This window comes from Bos taurus, chromosome 21 (assembly GCF_002263795.3).
Source record: "Bos taurus isolate L1 Dominette 01449 registration number 42190680 breed Hereford chromosome 21, ARS-UCD2.0, whole genome shotgun sequence".
NCBI classification, from domain to species: Eukaryota; Metazoa; Chordata; class Mammalia; order Artiodactyla; family Bovidae; genus Bos; species Bos taurus.
This window is the reverse complement of record NC_037348.1, coordinates 32,039,589-32,048,607: the sequence shown is the minus strand read 5'-3', so window position 1 is coordinate 32,048,607 and position 9,019 is coordinate 32,039,589.

The following is a 9,019-nucleotide window of genomic DNA, read 5'->3' as shown; positions in this document are numbered from 1 at the left end:
AGCGACTTAGCAGCAGCAGCAGCAGGAAAATCTTTGTATTTCCAAGTCTTTAATGTATCTCTACTTACTTATTTGACCAGAGCAGAACGAATGAACCCGGGTACTGAAGCCAGATGTTTTGTATCTGATGCTCAATTTCTCGATTTACAAGTTCTGTGACCTTCGCCAAGTTTGATGTTGTTTAGTCGCTAAGTCGCTTCCTACTCTTTGCGACCCCATGGACTGTAGCCTACCAGGCTCCTATGTCCATGGGATTTTTCCAGGTAAGAATACTGGAGTGGGTTGCCGTGCCCCTCTCCAAGGGGTCATCCGCACCCAGGGTCGGAACCCGCACCTCCTGCTTTGGTATGCGGATTCTTTACCACTGTCCCTAAGTGAAATGTATAATTCAGTAAATTATACATATGTATATTTTGTATGTAATATTAAACAAATTATGTAAATTAAACAAATTATGTTTAAGACATAAATTATTCTTTAAGATTAGCATATACTTGGCCTACTTAATATTGCTCTGCAGGAGACCTGAGGCTCCTTCTCACAACCGAGTCCCAAACATTCCCTGCCACCTGCCTGGAGAGCTGGCACTCAGGATACTTACCATCCAGGCATTTAAGAAATATTGACACCTTTTGTATAGTTATAACTGGACATGGAACAACAGACCGGTTCCAAATAGAGAAAGGAGTTCGTCAAGGCTGTATATTGTCACCCTGCTTATTTAACTTATATGTACAGTATATCATGAAAAACGCTGGGCTGGATGAAGCACAAGCTGGAATCAAGATTACAGGGAGAAATATCAATAACCTTGGATTTGCAGATGACACCACCCTTATGGCAGAAAGTGAAGAACTAAAGAGCCTCTTGATGAAAGTGAAAGAGGAGAGTGAAAAAGTTGGCTTAAAGCTCAACATTCAGAAAACTAAGATCATGGCATTGGTCCCATCACTTCATGGCGAATAGATGGGAAAACAGTGGAAACACTGACAGACTTTATTTTTGGGGGCTCCAAAATCACTGCAGATGGTGACTGCAGCCATGAAATTAAAAGACCCTTACACCTTGGAAGGAAAGTTATGACCAATCTAGACGGCATATTAAAAAACAGAGACATTACTTTGCCAACAAAGGTCCATCTAGTCAAAGCTATGGTTTTTCCAGTAGTCATGTATGGATGTGAGAGTTGGACTATTAAGAAAGCTGAGCACCTAACAACTGATGCTTTTGAACTGTGGTGTTGGAGAAGACTTTTGAGAGTCCCTTGGACTGCAAGGAGATCCAACCAGTCCATCCTAAAGGAAATCAGTCCTGAATATTTATTGGAAGGACCGATGCTGAAGCTGAAACTCCAATACTTTGGCCTCCTGATGCAAAGAACTGACTCATTTAAAAAGACCCTGATGCTGGGAAAGATTGAAGGTGGGAGGAGAAGGGGATGACAGAGGATGAGATGATTGGATGGCATCACTGACTCAATGGACATGAGTTTGAATAAACTCCATGAGTTGGTGATGGACAGGGAGGCCTGGCATGCTGCAGTCCATGGGGTCACAAAGAATCGGACACGACTGAGCGACTAAACTGAACTGAACTTTATATAGTCAAGGTACATGCACATGGGTGTCTGTTTTAAGGCTTATGGTTCACATTCACTATCTTAGGAAACAAAGTTATAACTTTTTCTTAAAATATTAGTTGTAATTTATTTTTGAGACTTTCAACAGGGAAAGAAAGCCTACTTAACATCATTTCTGTGTGAAAGTGGTTTATTATTCAAATATTTGTTGGAAGGCTAATATTATGACTTATTTATAGAAATGCATAATAAAGGAAAGAATAATTTTTCTGTACTTGACTAGTGGAGAAGCTCATAAAAAAGAAGAAAATTATTTTGAGGACTGCTCAGAATATCCAGTTTAAACAAATTCATGAGGCAATTAGAGTAAAAAGACATTTTAGCTAACTCGTCTTGATTTGCATTATAATACTCAACTAAAAATTAAAACTTTTTTTTAGTAAATTAGAAATTTCAAATTTAACATATTCTAAACTTACAGTAGAATTCTAGAATTCTTCAGTTCAGTTCAGTTCAGTCACTCAGTCGTGTCCAACTCTTTGTGACCCCATGAACTGCAGCACACCAGGCCTCCCTGTCCATCACCAACTTGCGGAGTTGACTCAGACTCACGTCCATCAAGTCAGTGATGCCATCCAGCCGTCTCATCCTCTGTCGTCCCCTTCTCCTCCTGCCCCCAATCCCTCCCAGCGTCAGAGTCTTTTCCAATGAGTCAACTCTTCGCATGAGGTGGCCAAAGTACTGGAGTTTCAGCTTTAGCATCATTCCTTCCAAAGAAATCCCAGGGCTGATCTCCTTTAGAATGGACTGGTTGGATCTCCTTGCAGTCCAAGGGACTCTCAAGAGTCTTCTCCAACACCACAGTTCAAAAGCATCAGTTCTTCAGTGCTCAGCTTTCTTCACAGTCCAACTCTCACATCCATACATGACCACAGGAAAAACCATAGCCTTGACTAGATGAACCTTTGTTGACAAAGTAATGTCTCTGCTTTTGAATATGCTATCTAGGTTGGTCATAACTTTCCTTCCAAGGAGTAAGGGTCTTTTAATTTCATGGCTGCAGTCACCATCTGCAGTGATTTTGGAGCCCCCAAAAAGAAAGTCTGACACTGTTTCCACTGTTTCCCTATCTATTTCCCATGAAGTGATGGGACCAGATGCCATGATCTTTGTTTTCTGAATGTTGAGTTTTAAGCCAACTTTTTTACTCTCCTCTTTCACCTTCATCAAGAGGCTTTTTAGTTCCTCTTCACTTTCTGCCATAAGGGTGGTGTCATCAGCATATCTGAGGTTCCTGACATTTCTCCCAGCAATCTTGATTCCAGCTTGTGCTTCTTCCAGCCCAGCGTTTCTCATGATGTACTCTGCATATAAGTTAAATAAGCAGGGTGACAATATACAGCCTTGACATACTCCTTTTCCTATTTGGAACCAGTCTGTTGTTCCATGTCCAGTTCTAACTGTTGCTTCCTGACCTGCATACAGATTTCTCAAGAGGCAGGTCAGGTGGTCTGGTATTCCCATCTCTTTCAGAATTTTCCACAGTTTATTGTGATCCACACAGTCAAAGGCTTTGGCATAGTCAATAAAGCAGAAATGGATGTTTTTCTGGAACTCTCTTGCTTTTTCAATGATCCAGCAGATGTTGGCAATTTGGTCTCTGGTTCCTCTGCCTTTTCTAAAACCAGCTTGAACATCTGAAAGTTCATGGTTCACGTATTGCTGAAGCCTGTCTTGGAGAATTTTGAGCATTATTTTGCTAGCGTGTGAGATGAGTGCAATTGTGCGATAGTTTGAGTATTGTTTGGCATTGCCTTTCTTTGGAATTGGAATGAAAACTGACCTTTTCCAATCCTGTGGCCACTGCTGAGTTTTCCAAATTTGCTGGGATATTGAGTGCAGCACTTTCACAGCATCATCTCTCAGGATTTGAAATAGCTCAACTGGAATTCCATCACCTTCACTATCTTTGTTCATAGTGATGCTTTCTAAGGCCCACTTAACTTCACATTCCAGGATATCTGGCTCTAGGTGAGTGATCACACCGTAGTGATTACCTGGGTCGTGAAGATCTTTTTTGTACAGATCTTCTGTGTATTCTTGCCACCTCTTCTTATATCTTCTGCTTCTGTTAGGTCCATACCATTTCTGTCCTTTATCGAGCCCATCTTTGCATGAAATGTTCCCTTGGTATCTCTAATTTTCTTGAAGAGATCTCTAGTCTTTCCCATTCTGTTGTTTTCCTCTATTTCTTTGCATTGATCACTGAGGAAGGCTTTCTTATCTCTTCTTGCTATTCTTTGGAACTCTTCATTCAGATGCTTATATCTTTCCTTTTCTCCTTTGCTTTTTGCTTCTCTTCTTTTCACAACTATTTGTAAGGCCTCCCCAGACAGCCATTTTGCTTTTTTGTATTTCTTTTCCATGGGGATGGTCTTGATCCCTGTCTCCTGTACAATGTCATGAACCTCAGTCCATAGCTCATCAGGCACTCTATCTATCAGATCTAGTCCCTTAAATCTATTTCTCACTTCCACTGTATAATCATAAGGGATTTGATTTAGGTCATACCTGAATGGTCTAGTGGTGTTCCCTACTTTCTTCAATTTCAGTCTGAATTTGGCAATAAGGAGTTCATGATCTGAGCCACAGTCAGCTCCCGGTCTTGTTTTTGTTGACTGTATAGAGCCTCTCCATCTTTGGCTGCAAAGAATATAATCAATCTGATTTCGGTGTTGACCATCTGGTGATGTCCATGTGTAGAGTCTTCTCTCGTGTTGTTGGAAGAGGGTGTTTGCTATGACCAGTGCATTTTCTTGGCAAAACTCTATTAGTCTTTGCCCTGCTTCATTCTGTATTCCAAGGCCAAATTTTCCTGTTACTCCAGGTGTTTCTTGACTTCCTACTTTTGCATTCCAGTCCCCTATAATGAAAAGGACATCTTTTTTGGGTGTTAGTTCTAAAAGGTCTTGTAGGTCTTCATAGAACCGTTCAACTTCAGCTTCTTCAGCGTTACTGGTTGGGGCATAGACTTGGATTACTGTGATATTGAATGGTTTGCCTTGGAAACGAACAGAGATCATTCTGTCGTTTTCGAGATTGCATCCAAGTCCCATCACTTCATGGGAAATAGATGGGGAAACAGTGGAAGCAGTGTCAGGCTTTATTTTTTTGGGCTCCAAAATCACTGCAGATGGTGACTGCAGCCATGAAATTAAAAGACCCTTACTCCTTGGAAGGAAAGTTATGACCAACCTAGATAGCATATTGAAAAGCAGAGATATTACTTTGCAAACAAAGGTCTGTCTAGTCAAGGCTATGGTTTTTCCTGTGGTCATGTATGGATGTGAGAGTTGGACTGTGAAGACGGCTGAGCGCCAAAGAATTGGTGCTTTTGAACTGTGGTGTTGGAGAAGACTCTTGAGAGTCCCTTGGACTGCAAGGAGATCCAACCATCTCCAACCAAGGAGACCCATCCAGTCCATTCTAAAGGAGATCAGATTAGTCCTGGGTGTTCTTTGGAAGGAATGATGCTAAAGCTGAAACTCCAGTACTTTGGCCACCTCATTCGAAGAGTTGACTCATTGGAAAAGACTCTGATGCTCGGACGGATTGGGGGCAGGAGGAGAAGGGGACAACAGAGGATGAGACGGCTGGATGGCATCACTGACTCAATGGACGTGAGTCTGAGTGATCTCCAGGAGTTGGTGATGGACAGGGAGGCCTGGTGTGCTGCGATTCATGGGGTCACTAAGAGTTGGACACGACTGAGTGACTGAACTGAACTGAACTGCATTTCAAACTCTTTTGTTGACCATGATGGCTACTGCATTTCTTCTGAGGGATTCCTGCCCACAGTAGTAGATATAATGGTCATCTGAGTTAAATTCACCCATTCCAGTCCATTTTAGTTCGCCTATTCCTAGAATGTCAACGTTCACTCTTGCCATCTCTTGTTTGACCACTTCCAATTTGCCTTGATTCATGGACCTGACATTCCAGGTTCCTATGCAATATTGCTCTTTATAGCATCGGACCTTGCTTCTATCACCAGTCACATCCACAACTGGGTATTCTTTTTGCTTTGGCTCCATTCCCTCATTCTTTCTGGAGTTATTTCTCCACTGATCTCCAGTAGCATATTGGGCACCTACTGACCTGGGGAGTTCCTCTTTCAGTATCCTATCATTTTGCCTTTTCATACTGTTCATGGGGTTCTCAAGGCAAGAATACTGAAGTGGTTTGCCATTCCCGTCTCCAGTGGACCACATTCTGTCAGACCTCTCCACCATGACCCGCCCATCTTGGATGGCTCCATGGGCATGGCTTAGTTTCATTGAGTTAGACAAGGCTGTGGTCCTAGTGTGATTAGATTGAGTAGTTTTCTGTGAGTATGGTTTCAGTGTGTCTGCCCTCTGATGCCCTCTTGCAACACCTACCGTCTTACTTGGGTTTCTCTTACCTTGGACCTGGGGTATCTCTTCACGGCTGCTCCAGCAAAGCGCAGCCGCTGCTCCTCACCTTGGATGAGGGTTATCTCCTCACCGCCACCCCTTTTGACCTTGAACGTGGAATAGCTCCTCTAGGCCCTCCTACACCTGCGCAGCCATCGGCTCCTTGGAGGTGGGGTTGTTCTTCCAGCCGCAGCCCCTGGCCTCGAGCGGGGGTAGGTCCTCCCGGCCGCCGCCCCTAGCCTCAGGCGTGGGGGCGTGGGGTAGCTCCTCCTGGCCACCGCCCCTGACCTCTGACGTGGGGTAGCTCCTCTCGGCCGTTCCTGCGCCGTGGCAGCCTGGCACTCTGGGCCGCTGCCCCTGACCTCAGACGTGGGGTAAGTCCTCTTGGCCGCCTCCCCTCGGGCATGGGGTCCTCTGGGCTTCTGCCCCTGACCTCCGACGTGGGGTAGCTCCTCTCGGCCGCGCTCAGTGCTCTGGTTGCAGCCGCCCACGCTAAATGCTAAACTGAGGATTTATAATCATGTGTCACAAGAAAAGCTGAACAATAGTAAATAATTACCTGCTTGCCTGCTAAGTCACTTCAGTGGTGTCCAACTCTTTGCAACCCTATAGGTAGCCCACTAGGCTCCTCTGTCTACGGGATTCTCCAGGCAAGAATACTGGAGTGGGTTGCCATGCCCTCCTTCAGGGGATCTTCCCGACCCAGGGATGTAAACCACATCTCTTCTGTCTCCTGCGTTGGCAGGTGGGTTATTTACCACTAGCGTCACCTGGGAAGCCCTCAAATAATGACATGGTAATAAATTTTTTGTTACTTGGCCTCTAAAAACCTCTTGACTCATTTATAATATGGGCAAAATAATAAGACTACTATAGAAGTTTATTATGAAGATTAAATTAAATAATATGCGTTTAGAACAGTAGCTGGTGTGTATGGTAAAGTGTTCAATAAATGTAAGCTTACATTATGTGGGGAGAAAAGCAAAAGATGGTTGTGCAGAAGTAACAGTTTAGTAAGTACCTAGGAAATTCTTTGCAGACAGAATGCATGTAGAGGTGGGTTTTATTCTATGCCCACCTACAAGACTCTGTGGTTTCTGCCCCTTATCCTAAGTACACTAAACTAAAAAGAAATTCGTAGGCTGCAGCTTGAGCTTTCTTTCATCAGTTGCTCCACTTAGGATCAGGCCTTTTCACACAGAAGAAAAGGCTTTCTGGGTCCTCTTTCACTTCTCACAGTCTGTATGTGGATTGGGTGCCAAGAATTCTGTTCCAAAATGAATGGGCACAAATCAGTCACATTTCTTGAGTCAGGTTGGAATTTAATTGTTTTTAATCAGAGACTTCTGGAAAGTGTATAGAATGAAGAGTTCAATGGGGTCTTTCCACTGTTAGGAAGTTCAACATAGAATAGTTTTAAGTTTCAGAATGTGAATAGAGGGAACACGTCAGGATTGATTTTTCTAAAACAATTTTGAAGAAAGAAAAGAAAAAACTTTTATTACATTTTAATTTTAGCTTTAGTTCTGGGCTTTGAGACAGTACATGGAAAAAAAAAAAAAAAGACGAATGTCCTCAACTCAGCTTTGCACATATTGTTCTCCAATGAGTACAAGGTAAAATTTGGCCCGCTCCTGATGTGATTCCAATTACAAAATGTACGATACAAGATTTTATGGAAGTTCTTCTGAACCCAAGGTCTCCCCAGATGGAGGCTTTGAGGCAAAAGAAATCTAATGATATCTAAAGAGGAGATAGGCCAAACAGCATAAATGTGAACAGCATCAGAAGGTCTGGATTTTATCTTTCTTCATCCCCTAAACAGATCCCTTTCCTTCTTTGGCCCTTATTTTTTCATCAGTAGGAAAATGATTAGGTTAGCTCAGAGAATCTTAATTTAAGATCTTTGCCTGTTAGGTGGATCCTAAGTGGTATGATAATCACAAAACCCCATGCAAAATTTTGTGCACAGTAGATTTCTGGAGAGGAGGGCCATAGTTTTGCTTTCATCAGAGTCTCAAAAAAATCCAGGTGGCAGCCCTTGTAGAAGTCTCAAAGCAGCTCTTCATCACTTAAAAAATAATTTTATGATCTTGGCAGTTAGGATTGTTAGGAAGCAGATTAAAGACCTATGTTTAAGAGAGGCAAGACTGATCCATTTTCATTACTTGTAATTAGTCTGTTTTATTTAGTGAAAAATAAATATCTAAAATAAGCAGGCTGTCAATAAAAAAGGCATTATGAGAATCCAGAGGTCAACTTTCTTGCCCTATAAAAGCCATAGTACATAGCAAACATGTTTGTTTTTCTAATTTACTTATTTGTCTGCATTGGGTCTTAGCTGTGGCACACGGGAGCTTTATTGTGTCAGGCAAAATATTGTCATTGCAATGTGTGGGCTCAGTAGTCTTGGCTCGCGGGCTTAGTTGCCCTGCTGCATGTGGGATTTTAGTTCCCTGATCAGGGAACAAACCCGAGTCCTCTGCTTTACAAGGTGGATCCTTAACCACTGGACTACCAGGGCAGTCCCACAAATATGTTTTTATTTGTATTTTTGAAGTATAATTTACATACAACAAAGTGCACAAATCTTACATGTACAGCTCGATGAATCTATACGTATACAAACCTGCAAAACCTGCCCAGCACCCCATAAGCCTCCCTTCTATTCCCCAAATATCACCTCTACCAAACATAGTTACTATTCTGACCTCTGTCATCATAGGTAAGTTTTGCCTGTTCTTGAACTTTATGTAGATGGCATCATACAGGATGTAAAACTACTAGCATATACCTTTCTGCTCTGTTGGGAAGCAGTATGGTGCCAGGGAAAGAGGACAGACAATTTTGGAATCAGAAACACAGTGCTTGAATCAGTCTCCATAGCTCACCCACTTTGTTATCTTGAACAAATGACTTAATCTTTTTAAAATTCTGTAAAAAAAAAAAAACAAAAACAAAACACTGTAGTAATAAAAACCTGTCT